Below are 14,800 nucleotides of genomic sequence, written 5' to 3'. Positions count from 1 at the left end.
TGGTTGTTAGCTACATAGACAGATGATAGATGTATAGGCAGGTAGATAAACAGATGATATATTCATAGATAGGGTTCCCAGTGAGTGAGAAGTAGAAAAAGATGAGAAGTTCCAGAGGTTGGAAAACTACTTGTTTTTGAACTGACCTTGGGGAGGTGGCATGACTTCCTCTGGAAGTAATTATGTGGTGACCTATTAAGGCCAAATATAGGCCATAGGGAAGTCTAGCTTCCTCAAAAGTTCTGAGTCATGGCCTAGAGAACTCACCTGGACCACTGGACCTGAAGGGACTATTGGAGCTGAGCTAATGGGCACTCAAGAAGTTATTAGTATGAACCAATAACCAGTCTTTTGGTGCTAAGAATGGCCCCAGGAGCTTGGTGCAGTCTCCCAAGGGCTGGGTAGAAACAGTGGGAAATAATGACTAAAACTGATAATGTGGCAGGACAGGGAATGAGAGCAGAAATAAGTGATTTGCCAATTATTCTGAGTGCCCCACCCCAGAATGCCCCAGAGCTCTTGTTTTTCGGTGGTCTTCTGAACTCCACGTGGATCCAGCCAACAGGAGACAGGCAGATACAGGAGTGTGGGAGGAGCAGAGCTCAGATACTTGTCTTAGCTTCCCCCTTAGGCACTATGCAGGCAGTGGCTGTGTTTCTGGGGCTGCAGCCCCTCTTTTAGGCTCCAGCTGTCTCACTGACTTGGTATCATTTCCCTGTTCTGACAAGATTTAACAGTAAGAAACTGTTAAATCTCCCTTGTTCTTTTGTCTCTCTCCCTTGTTTTTTTCCTTAAATCTGCTCACAAACTCCTTTAATTAAATCTCTTTCAGATGAATCCCTTAGAATGGACCATCTAGTTTCTGCTAGGACACTTATGAACTCAAGTTGATTAAAAGGAAAACAAGTGTTATTTCTTAAAAACTCAAGTTTGTGGACTAAGATTCATGCTTTCTCTCTTAGGACTGGAATAACTCTTCCTCATTTTATAGACGGTGAAAGGGTTAGTAGTGTTCCACATCACACAACAGCTAATGTGTGGCCATGCTGGAGCCTGAACTCAGTAATTCTGACTCCATGGCTAGTGCTGTGTTCTAGGTATGAAACATATCAAAGCTAAACAAATATTAATCTCCTCATCCAACTACAAACAGGAGGGACTGGCTAATCAGCAAGGAACCTTCCACTTTATCATTCTAAGACTTTTCATTTCTCAAAGATCCTTTCTAGTTTATCATTCCAAAACTCTATGCCATCAAGTTTTCTAAACCTGGAAAGAGGAGGCAAGATTGGCTTCCAAAGGGAAAATATTTGTTGCCACAGGAAGAGTTTCCACCCCTTTGAGGCTTCCAAATCCTGCAATGTCAAGTGACTCTCTGGTTCTCAGTAGGGTGGACATCAATATGCATTGCCACTTGACCTCATGGTTGCTGCCAGGAGAAATGGACTCTAGTCCTATGGACAAAGTTCAGTGAGGCTTCTCCAATTAAAGTTCCTTTTTCAATACCTATCAGTTAAGTGTCACAGACAAGCCTGCTGTTTCCTTTACTCGTTGACCTAGTAATGAAAAGACATGTGCAAAGACAAATATCTTTGTTTTCTGTTTTTCCTTGCAGACATACAGTCTCAGCAAACCTGACCTGGACACTCATTGGTCTGGGAGTTACAAGCAGAGTGTTTTTAAAGATGAAGTAACTAGGTTTTGCATTTTGTCTGGAAACAACTCTACCCATTTAATCACTATTGTCCTACACCTGGCTCTGTCACTTGCGTTTTTGATGCCCTCTGCCATCATTTAAGTTTGTGGACATTGGTTTAAACCCACACCAGAGAGAATATTTACTCTATAAGCAAATTTTCTCTGACATGCTGAGAATTATAAGCTTTCTTTTCCCTGCCATTCTTGGTGCTTGCCTACAAAAGTCCTATGATTACTTTTTATTTTCATTTAAAGTTTTTATTCAGGTATAACATTCAGGCAGAAAAGTGAAAAATGATAGATGCACAGCCCAATTTTCCCATTGTAAACACCTCCATTTAAGTACTACTGCAGGAAGTAGAACATTACATGCGCCCAGAAGAGCCCTTAGTAACCTCTCCCAGTTATTCAATCCTTCACCAAAGGTAACCACTCTCCTGGTCTCTATCACCATTAATTTTTGCCTGTTTTTGGACATAACATAAACAGAATTACATAGTATGACTTTTGTGTCTGGTTTCTTCTGATCAGTTTCATATGTATGAGTTTTATTCGTGTTTTTTCATGGAGCAAATTTATTCTCATTATTGTATAGTTTCCAATTGCTTGGGTTTATCCAAATGTATCTGTTTTACTGTTGATGGACATTTGGGCTGTTTCTTTTTGCTATTAGAAATAATACCACCATGAAGATTTTGACAAGGAGTGAAATGCTGGGTCAAGTGATACACATATACTCAGCTTTAGTAGATGCTGCTAGTTTTCCAAAGAATTTGGAAATTTATATCCCCTTGAATAGTGTGTAAGAGTTATAGTTTTTCAACATCTTGCCAACACTTGGTTTTGTTAATTTTTACAGTTCCCATGATTTATATGTGCATTTAATTTGTATTTTTCTGATGACTAAGGAAGTTCAATATTTTTCATATGTTTATTAGCCATTTGGGTCTTTGGGGATGAGCTTTTTCAATATTTTCCCATCTTTTTTTAGTTATTCTGTTTTTCTTTTAGATTTATAATTTCTTTAGTCTTAACTAGTATTTTATTAATTACAGATATAGTACTTTCCTAATTAGAGACTTACTTTTTCACTTTCTGAATGATGTCTTTTATGAATAGCATGGGCAAAGCCTTTAAGACAGCAATGAGCTTGACATGTTCAAAGCAGAAGACCAGAGGGCCTAGAGGGAAGTGAGTGAGAGGAGTCTGTGTATCTTCCTACCAACCAGGTACCACCAGGCCTGATAGGTCATCGTAAGAAATTTGTATTTTGTTCTATTGGACATGAGAAGCCATTGGAGGATTTTAAATAGGGGAGAGACAGAAGGTAAGCTTTGAAATGATCTGGCATGCTGAGTGGAAATAGATTTCCAGGTAACCGTGTGTGTGTGTGTGTGTGTGTGTGTGTGTGTGTGTGTGTTGAGGCAGGAAGTCAGCATGGAGGCAGGAAGAGCTGTCTGATGACTATTTTAGGAGTCCAAATGAAAGACAACCATGGCTTAGACTGAGACTGTGAGAGTGGAGCATTATGGATTAAATCGTGGCCCCTCTAAAAAGATATGTTGAAGTCCTAACCCCTGGTAACAGAGAGAATGTGTCTTTGTTTAGAAATAGGGTCATTACAGGTATGATTAGTTAAAATGAGGTCATACTGGTATAGGTTGGATCCCTAATCCAAAAAGACTTATGTCCTTATAAGAAGACAGCCACAGGAAGTCAGAAACACACAGGGAGAAGACCATGTAAAGACAGAAGATTGGAGTCATGCATCTATAGGCAAAGGAACACCAAAGATTGCAGGCAGCTCACCAGGGGCCAGGAAGGATTCCTCTACAGTGTTCAGAGGGAGACTTCTAGCCTCTAGAACTGTGAGAAAACTACATGTTTGTTATTTTAAACCATCCAGTCTATGGTGCTTTGTTATGGTAACCTTAGGAAAATAACACAGAAGTGGTGATAACTGGCCACATACATTTTGAGGAAAAATATATAATATATAGGTAATATATTATTAATATATGTTATTAACTATATAAATTATTTGTTTTATAGTTGTTAATCTTATTACTATTATAACATATTACAAATATGATATATATTGGTTAATGTACTTATTGAGAAATTATACACATTTATTGAAGAACATGGAGAAAGAACTGAATAAATATTCACACTTAAAAGGCTCTATATTGTAAAGATGTCACTGCTTCCTTAATTAAATCTATATAATTTCATAATAAATAATAACAGGAATTTTATAAATTAGTGAAATAACTCTAAATGTGAAAACACAAGGTTCCAAGAATAATCATGGAAGAACAAAAGTGGGACTTGCTCACATAACAGCAGATAGCAAGAGCATTCATAAACCCATAGATGGGTGTGGCATTGATACAGTGTCAGAAAAAATAGGCAAATGAACAGATAATGAGCCAGGAAATTAATTCAAATAAATATGAAGAGCTGGCATATATAGGAATACAAACCCATAAGTGATTCTAGGAAAATATGAAAAATACCAGTATGTGTGATTCTTACCTGCTGCCATCACAAAAAAGTTTCTAAAAGTGAAAAACAATATTAAAACATTTAAGAGAAATATATTTGTGGCATATTTTAATCAAAATACTGGAAGAAAAATACAAAATAAAGAGTTTAATGAATATGACTAGTACATTAATGTGAAAAAACTCCTAATGTATCAGAACATTACAGAAAGATTAGGTCATACAATTATGAGTCAAAATGCAGTATCCAAGGTTATTTAATAAAACCCCATAAATTAGTAAGTAAATGCAAAACAATGCAGGAGAAAAAAATGGGAAATGGATGTACACAGGAAATTCATAGAGAGGAAACCCAAGTGGCCAATAAACACTTAAAATACATTAAAAAATACTAGTAATTAGAGAAACTCAAATTGAACATCCAGATATTATCTTACTTAAATAGAAATATTTTAAAATACCAATGTTGGTAAAGAAAGACAAAAATAGGAATTCTGAAACCCACGTGCTGTGAGGTTGTAGTGAAAATTGGCACAATTACTAAAGATGAATTGGTAATATCTAGTTAAGTTCATAATATGCATTCACCAGTCACCCTGAGATTCTACTTCTTGGTATATGCCACATAGTAACACTTGCACAAGGAGATATCTACCTGAATGTTCATTATTTGTAATAGCAAAAAATTTTTAATAAATCTAAATACTCACCAAGAGAAGACTAAGTAAAATTGGTGTTTAGATGAATAGTATACAATTAATATGTATAAGAATTGATTTTTATATTTCCACAAAGAAATATATTGAATATATATATTGAAAATATATATTTATATCTCATCAAATAATCATATTGAATAAAAAGTTTTGGAATATGAGCCAATGAATATGAGGTCATTTATGTAATATTTTTAAGAATAGCATATAATTCAATCCATTGAGTTTAATCCATAGTGATAAGAAAAAAAATTTCGAAAAGTCCTAAATTAAATCACAGCAGGTCAGAGTGTGGAAGGAACAGACAAGAAGGGGTTCCTGGTTGGTGTAGTTCAGTGAATTGAGCACGGGCCTGTGAACCAAAGGGTCACCAGTTCGATTCCCAGTCAAGGCACAGGCCTGGGTTGTGGGCCAGGTCCCCAGTTGGGGGCATGTGAAGGGCAACCACACATTGATGTTTCTCTCCCTCTCTTTCTCCTTCCCATCTCTTCTCTCTAAAAAATAAATAAATAAAATCTTTAAAAAAGAGAGAGAAAGACAAGAACAGGTTAATCAGTTAACAAATGCAGGGCAAAACCAACTAATTGCTTACATTCCTAAATGTGTGTTGGAACTTTGAATTAACTTCTCAGTGGCTATTTCCAAGATTATATAATAGAGAACTTGAGCCCTGACTGGTGTGGCTCAGTTGGTTGGGCATCATCCCACAACACAAAAGGTTGCTGGTTTGATCCCAGGACAGGATACCTGGCTTGTGGATTTGATCCCTGGTGAGGGCATGTGTGAGAGGCAATGGATGGGTGTTTCTCTCATACATTGATGCTTCTCTCCTCGTCTTTCTACCTCCCTTCCCCTCTCTCTAAAAATAATTAAATAACGTCTTTAAAAGAAAGAGAGTGAGAACTTAACATATGATTTACCAATTCTTAACACATAACCAACCTGAAAAAGCATGTCTTCCTTATGGACATCTATCCCAGAGCTGCTGCTGACTGCTTCACCTGTTCCACCCATCTGTAGCTAATATAAATTCTTTGAAAACAACTTACATCTTTTCCCCTGTAGCTAACGTACAAAATTTTGCCCATCCACTGCAGGACTGTGGCCATGTTGCCTTCTTCACCTAACCATGCTGCTTGTGGTTTGGATTTCACGCCCCGGGGCCTGGTCTTCTGTTAGCAATGGCCCAGTAAAGTGTTTCTTAAAAACAGATAAACATACAAACAAAAAAAACCTTTCATCAATGGAAGTCAGTTTTTTTCTTTTACAATAGAAACAAAGACTGGCAGCTGACACACTAACTTCAGAGTAGTGGTTTCTTTTTGGCAGAGAGGAGGGGAATTATGGTATTTTATTGAAGCAAATATTAGTATTTGTAATTAGGGACACATGACTGGTTTATACTCTGTGTTTTTATATTTATTTAACTAAAACAGGCAAGTCACAGAAGTACAAAGTTCAATGTGCACGTGAAAAGGTTTTCAACCTTAGTAGTCACAATGAAGTGCAACATCATACAAGATACTTTACACATACAAGATACTTTAGACTGAAGGACAATATGGCAATGTGCATTTACATTTAATTTGTGAATTTCTTTTGAGCCAACAATTCTACTTTTAAAATCTATTCTTAGAAAATAATAGGGCAAATAGGTAAATTCATATACATGGTGATACTCCTCACATATTTTTATTATAGCAAATATTAGGAACAAATAAATGTCTCTAAATAGATTGAGTGAATGCTTCATAATATATTCATCCAATGTAAAACTATGCTGTCATTAAAAATCCAGATGTTATATTGGCATAAACGAGTATTGTAATGTATTTGAAAGTCAAAGTATAATGACATAAAAGTAATTAAATATATCATCTATTTTTATTATTTAGTATATGTATTAGGATCATAGGCATAAAAGTCTGACTTTATTTTAAAGTGTACAATGAGATCATCAAAGATCATTTATTTGTAATTATCTTTAGGCTCAAGATCTTTTTTAAATGAGTATGCATAATTTTTAAGATAAAAATTAGAGATATTGTCATTTGAAAATAAGAAGATATTAAGAACCAAAGACAAGAAATATTTGGGACCAAATTAGAGAAATTTGAACAGTTTCTGAAAACAGTGGAGTGATATCATTTGTTGGTTCCTAAATGATGACTGATTCATTGACCTAGTGACTCTGTCTGCAGCTCTGTAGGGAGGAGGGAAGCCTTACGATACAGCATCTCCAACTAGAGGTCAATATACACACAATATAGTGGAGTTACTTATATCCTCCCACAAGGGGGATATTATCCCCAAAGGAGCAAAGATTGGTTGTTAGTGGGGAAAAAAAAAATCTTAGATAGTACAGTGGTTTGTGGCTCTCCAAAGCTCAAACCTATTCAATAAAGTATTAATCCTGAGTACTTAATTTCCCCCATTAAAAAAATTAAGTATAATTTAAATGTAAATTATTTTAATTACTTATATTACACTATTTACAGTAATAAAATTTTAATTAAATCAATTTTTGTCCTAAGGGGCAATAATGGTAAGAGATTTAAAAATACAGAGTAGATGAATTAACTGAGAAGTGCTTAACCCCCTTCAAGGAGATGGTGGAGAATTTAGTATTATTTCACCTCTCCAGACAACAATTCTATCTTTTATTTTAGTTGTTCTGGATACAAAAAAGGAGGCAGGTTTTCAGGATTACAATATTGTTGGAGACTGATTTTTGTCTAGTGCATGTCTTTAGAGACATAGGATTGCAGAGACTCAGTTAGGACCTAGTTTGTCCCCATGGATAACCTCCCCCACACATCCTTACCTCTATTTGAGTTTCCCCTCCTGCTCTCTCACTAACCACCTCCATGGCTACCATACACACTATACACAAACCTCAGCCACTCAGACACAAAGGTGTGAAGAGAGAATGAAGGTGGAAAATAACAGCAATGGCAGGGCTTCTTTGTGAATGGGCTCAGGGAAAAGACGTACTGTACGTGCCAAGGGATTTCTCTGAGCTCTTGATGGATGGGTAGGACAATGGAAGGAGGGACTTGTAAAGGATTTATGGGGGCCAGGATTAAGGGAGCGTGTGAGAATGCCGTCACTAAACGAGCTTGAGGTAAAAGAAACATGTGGAACACTTCAATGAGACATTAACTAATGCTTCTGCACAGGTGCAGCTGAATGAGGCTAACACCTTATAACAGATCCTCTTCATGTTGCCCGGGATGTCTGTGGATAAGCACATAGAGGTGGTGCAGACAGGGAGGCCAGGTGGCAGGGGTGGGGGAGGGGGACCATTTCTACATTCCTTGCTCTCTAGGCTTTGAAATGTAGCTTGACTCCACGCCCAGAATTCGCCTGCCTATTTCTACCCACCCTGTTAACTACCAAAAAATTCCCAGTAAGGCTGAGGAATCCAAGACTTAGGCCTTCCTGCCACTTGTTGCTGTCCCTTTGGATGGCCAATTGCTCTGTGATACATGGGGGCCTGAGTCAAGTTATAAATATGGGGGCTGAGAAGGGCTCAGCCTGCCCTTGAGATTATGTCTCTCCAGGGGAATCCACCTTATACAAAATAATAAAGCAGACAGGGGGTGTGGGAGAGAGAAAATACGTGTTTTATTATGTGCCTGATATCTTTATATGCATTATTGTTGAGATTCTCAAAGCCACTCTGCAAAGTAAGTTTATCTTCCTGGTTTTACAGGTGAGAAAACTAAGTAGCAAAGGGATTAAGTGAATTTCTAGCTCAAGGTTCCAATGATAATTGTCAAAACTGGATTGAATAACTTTCTGGACCAAATTCTGGAACCTTATTTCTACCCCCCAGGGTTTTACAAACTGAGTTTCATATCATGTTTGTTGGTTACCACCATTATTTTTGTTTGAAGAAATAAAGAAATGGAATAGAAAAGATCATCAGGGTGTACTCTTGGTATTCAGGGTGTTTTATCATAAAACTGTAATATGTATATACTGTGATACATGAAAATGTATTTCTTACAGAGAGGAAGAGGCAAAAGAGTTCAAAACTTACTAGATCGCACCTGGTTGTACACCACTTGCATTTTCCTCATCGCCACTCCCAACTACGCGGTGCAGGGCCTCTAAAGTGGGCCATCAGAATCAGCACGGTGCCTGCAAGTACTTGAGCAGTATCAAGACAGACCTAAAGGGAGCCTGGAAGTTAGTTTAAGGAAATATACCTTATAAGATGAAAGAGACTGTGGACTCCTTTTGAGTTTTTCCCTGAAATTTATATGAAGTTGAGAGCCTATTAGTTTTATGTTGTTTTCACCATTATTAGTAATGCATCAAATAGGAAAAGAAAGGAAGCAAGGGATGTGAGTAGCCTGGAAAATGCTGCTGGGGCCATTGCCCATTTGCAGGCTGCATGAATTTTTGAGTTTTGAAAATAATTGGCAGGATTGAACTGTATAGTACCTTCAGGGAAGATGTATAATAAAGAGATGTGGATGGAGGAAAAAAACAGAGGAATACAGCAGATACAAAAAATGATTCTAGGACATTGTCCTTTTCATCACTATGGTCAAGAACCCTGATTATTTTTCATTACAAAGCAGACCATTGAGCATTTAGAATTCTAAAACTCCAGGGAAATCAAATCAATTGAACAACCATCTCTCTTGTAAATAATGACTTCATTCACTCACACCCCATTTGTGAATTGAGCATCACTATCTGTGCTGTAGGTTGATGTACAGCTTTTGCTTCTTCATGTGGTTAGGCAACATCATTGAGTGCTTACTATACTATTCAATGGAAGGCACAGTGGTAGAGGCTGTGAGGTACAGGCTCCCCAGAATAAGGTGGGCAAGAGTTCAGTGAAACAATCTAGGGAACATAAAGGAAGACAACTAAGGGCTAAACTAGAGAGTTTTGATTAAATCTGCTAAAATAAATAAACCCTATATGGGTAGCTCAACCTAAGGAAATTAATAATTTTCAAAGGTGTATTTAATTTGTCTACATAACTTATTTTTGAACAATTTTAGAACCACTAAAGAGTTACACAGTTGAACAGGGAGTCCACATTTACTCTTCCCCCATTATCCTCTAACGTTAACATCTTGTTTGTCAAAACTAAGAAATTACATACTTTATTTTGGTTTCACCATTCTTCCCATTATTTTCTTCTTCTGTTTCAGGATCTAATCAGGGATGCTGTATTACATTTAGGGTATGCTTGATTGTGATATTATTCCTGGAAAGTATAATTCCTTTCCAAGTTTGACTATTTTATAGTGGGAAGAGGGAATATAACAGATGCCACCTGCTAGGGTATTTGTGACTGGATCACTGAAATCTTGATCAAAATGAAACTTATGTACTATTGTCTTAGTTAAAGAAGCTGATTTGAACCTGGATAATATAAACCATGAACACTTCACTCTTTACCTGTGACTTGATCATGAGAAGTCCTTTTAGACTTTTCCACAATTCTTTACAGAGAATTACATATATGAGGTGTGTACAGAAAAAGTCCAGTCATTGTTAAATACCAAGTATGATTTTCATGACATCGATGCAACCTGGCATTCAAGGAGAGTGACCTAGAATGTACATGTATGAACAATGACAATTTCACTGTACCACTCAGTGGGGGCAGTAGATGCCATTGCGTGAGCATGTGTACTGTGTGACTGTCACATTCAAAATGACTGAATGAGTAGAGCAACAATTCTGCATCAAATTTTGCATTAAACTTGAATATTCCTTTACAGAAACTATTCAGGTGATTCAGAAGGCTTTCAGGGATGATGCAATGAGTATAGCACAAATCAAAATGTGGCACAAATGCCTTAAAGATGGTTGAGAATCTGTTGAAAGTGATCCACATGCTGGAAAACCTGCAATAAGCAGAACACCTGAGAATGTTGAACACATACAGGCTGCAATCAACAAAGATCGGTAACTGACACTGTGAGAACTAGAAGATGATCTGGGGATTCCAAAAACTACTGTGTCTAAGATTTTGCCATAGGATCTAGCCATGAAATGTGTCATGGCAAAATTCATTCTTGGGCTACCAGAGCAGAAGGAACAGCATGATACAGTTGCTAATGACTTGATTCAAACCGGTACCAATGAGCCAGGTTTCCTCAAGAAGGTCATAAGCAGAACTGAATTCTGTGATCTGGAAACAAAGGCCCAGTGGTCCCACTGGAAGTTGCCTGATTCTCTGTGCCTGGAGGCAGCATAGCAAAGGCACAGCAAAGGAGCAACAAGATCAAGACCATGTTAACTGTGTTTTTTGATTGGGAAGGTGTTGTCCATCATAAGTACATTTGTCCAGGCCAAACAATTAATAAGGAATATTACCTCAATGCTCTTTGTCAGTTAAGAGATGCGATATGACAAAAATGTCTGCAGCTATGGGCAACTGGTGGTTGGCAGCTTCCTCACAACAATGTGCCTGCACATATATCACATCTCACACAGAGTTTTTTTATGAAACATCAAATAATGCAGGTGACTCAGCTCCCTACAGGCCAGATTTGGTGCCCTGGACTGTAGGGGCACCAAAAAGTCAGACTCCCAACTTTTCCCAAAACTAAAATCACTTTTCAAAATCCCCTTTCAAAATCACTTTTGAAAGGGAAGAGATTTCAAATCATGCATGAAATTCAGGAAAACATGGCAGGGCAGCTGATGATGAGTCCAACAAAAGATTTTGCAGAGTCTTTTGAACAGTGAAAGAGGTGCTGGGAGAGCTTTGTGAGGTCCCATGGTGCCTACTTTGAAGGGGACTGAGGTGTCATTGTCCTATGTACAATATTTCTTGTGTCTTCTTCAATAAATATCTCTATATTTCATAGTACATGGCTGGATACTTTCTGGACAGACCTCGTCATAATTGAAATGGGCCCTAAAGCTAATCTAGCCCAAACTTTCACTTATAATATAAGAACTGAGGCCCAAAGAAATTTCAGTGACTTCCCTATAGTCACTTTATGAGTAAGTAGCCAATTCAGAATTCACATTTGTCTCTTTTCTTCCCTTTGGAGAGACACACAAATCATTTCTAAGTTCTATAAAAGTAAAATGCAATTATTTTGGGAGAACAGAAGAATGGAGAGAAGAGTTAGGGAGAAAATTAAAGCATTAAGGTATCCTCTTTCCCCTCTCTCTCCAAACTTAATACTATCTTTATCAAACATGCTCTCCACTGTGAAGAAACTTTGCCATCTCCACATGTGTGGCCCTTGGAGAAGACTTATTCTCTCAGGTAGATAATTACCTGTTCTCAACTTTCTACCACATCATTTCAAAGAAATTGGATTTCTCGAGTCCCTGGAATTTCTCAACAACGACTTCATACTTTGTTAGGGGCTTGGTTGAGCTTTCTTTTCCTTCTTTTCTATGCTCTTTCTTTCTTCTCAAATTTTGCTTTATCTGTGTTGAATTTTAGTTAATATTTCCTTACCTTACTGAGAAAACTAAACTGTGACCAGGTACTTTGGAAAGAATGTCTTTGAAAATCACAAAATGCTTCTTCTTAATCCACTATGATTAATTTTTCCATAAGAATTTTGAGTCTATTAGACTTGTTTTTATAGCAGTTACTGAAAAAGGATCTCTGTCAGGCATACCATATGTTTATTGTAGATGCCCTTGTTAATGAACTGAAGTCAACATATCACTTTTCAGTTTCAAAGTGGTAGGTATCAAATGAATAACCAGGAACAAAACTTGTCAGTTGTGTCTGGAAAGCCATTGTTCAACACACACTAAATAAAATAAAGTGTGTTGTTTTCAAAGAGATGAGAGCTCAGATTTTTAAAACTCATCACCTGGCCTTACCTCACACAGAAACAAAATAAGTAAGACTATTCTTTCTCATAGCATGTGAAGCTCTTTAATAAACAATAGCTTGCTGTCCCACCAGAAATGTAAGGAATCAAAATTCATCTTTATGTGAACTATTTAGTTATGTCTAGATGCATAGTTGAAAAGCACATTTACTTTGGAGTCGGACAAAACTAGATTTAAATACAGGGTTTTTATTTTACTATCTGTATGACCTTGGGTGAGTTATTTATTCCTTTTAGAGATTTATTTTCCTTATGTACAAACAGTTCTCATGACCAAGGTGATGGTGAAAACTGAAAATATTGAATTTTTACCTTCTTAGCATCCTGCTGTACTCTACAAGAATGCTTTTATAGTCATGTCTCCCCAAATTATCAAGTGCGTAAAAGTCCTACATTGCATATTTCACTCTAGACACAATTTAGCCTCCTCTTAATCTAATTAATTTTTCTAAGTCATGTATATCCAACAGGGTTGTAAATATCTTGAGGTCCTGAGCCATAATATAAGTTTGGTTTATTTTGGTTTTCCCTACAGCATCATTGTCGTATCCCCTACACAGTGAGGGATTAATGCAACAACAACAACAACAAAATAAACGGAATCAAATTAGTGGAACAGTTTTATAACGACTAAAGGAAATATTCAATGAAGAAATCCTCTATGAAATACAGGGGATCCTAGTTATATACAGGCTGAATAATAGCCCCCAAAGATGTACATGTTCTAATCCTCAGAGTCTGTACATGTGTTACTTTTAAATGGCAAAAAGGGATTTTGCAGATATGATTCAGTTGTATTATTTTGAATGGTCTGGCTGGGTCCAGTCTAATCACATGAGTCCACTGAGGATTTCTAACCTACAAACTGTAATATAATAAACTTTCACTGTTTTAAGCCACAAAGTGTGTGGTAACTTTGTATAGAAACAATACCAAAATAGTACACTATTTCCCTAGAAAGCTCCTACATTTAAGGAAAGAAGAAAAGAGATAGAAGAAAGAGGACATAAGGGACCAGAAATTCTCATGAATGTATATTTTTTCCTTTCAGATTTTGGAAATTCAGCAAGGGCTTCCGTGTCCTAAAATGAGAAGGATGAATCAGATATGTGCTGACAGCAGCAACCAAGAGGAGGTCAGTATTCTGGTCATGAGCTCAAATTAAAGATCCACAGAGGATAAGTCCCCACTTCCATATGGACTTTGGAGGCTGAAAGCACTTGTTCAGCTGAGGCCTAGGGAAAGAAGTAGGGTAGATGAAAAACCTAGGACAGATAGTTTGGCTCAATCCTGGTACCGGTATTCAGTAGTGTGAATTGGGGCAAGCCCCAGACCACTCTAAACTTTACTATCTTCACCTGTTATTTTGATTTTAAATGTACTTTACTGGTGGAGGTGTCATCAGACTAATGTGTGTGAATCCTCAGCACAATTTTATGTACACAGTATGCATTAAATAACCACTAGTCATTTTTAGTTATTTTTATTGGGAGAGAATTGAGATGCCTGAACTTCAGCAACATAAAACAAGGTAGCCACAGGGGATTAATTTATTGGATTAATCAAAAGATTTTACTATGTATCAAATATCATGTCAGACATTGGAGACAGAGAAATGAATAAAACAGAAACAGACACAGTTCTGACCTCACTGAGCTTGCAGTCTGCCAAACAAAGGTAATTTTAAAAATGATGGGTTTATTTACTGTTTCTAGTCAGCAACAAGGTAATTGAGTAATGATAGTATAAACTGATTTACAACAAGAACATGTAGCCTATATCATACAAAATATTCATATGTATGATCATTGTAATGATAATCATGCCTAAAGGTTTATTGAGTATTCCTGTTGTACTATTAGGAGAATGACAACAGAATGTTACTGAGTAATGGCAGAAAGACAACAGGAGGATTATGATATTGGCAAACTATTGGGGAAGGTGCTCCATTTTGTCACTGCCATTTCTGTGGGTCTAAGTTCACTATTACAAATAAATTAGTGTCAAAATTTCAATAGCAGTTAAAGATACAATT

Source organism: Phyllostomus discolor, chromosome 3 (assembly GCF_004126475.2).
Source record: "Phyllostomus discolor isolate MPI-MPIP mPhyDis1 chromosome 3, mPhyDis1.pri.v3, whole genome shotgun sequence".
Taxonomy (NCBI): domain Eukaryota; kingdom Metazoa; phylum Chordata; class Mammalia; order Chiroptera; family Phyllostomidae; genus Phyllostomus; species Phyllostomus discolor.
Note: the sequence above shows the minus strand (reverse complement) of the source record.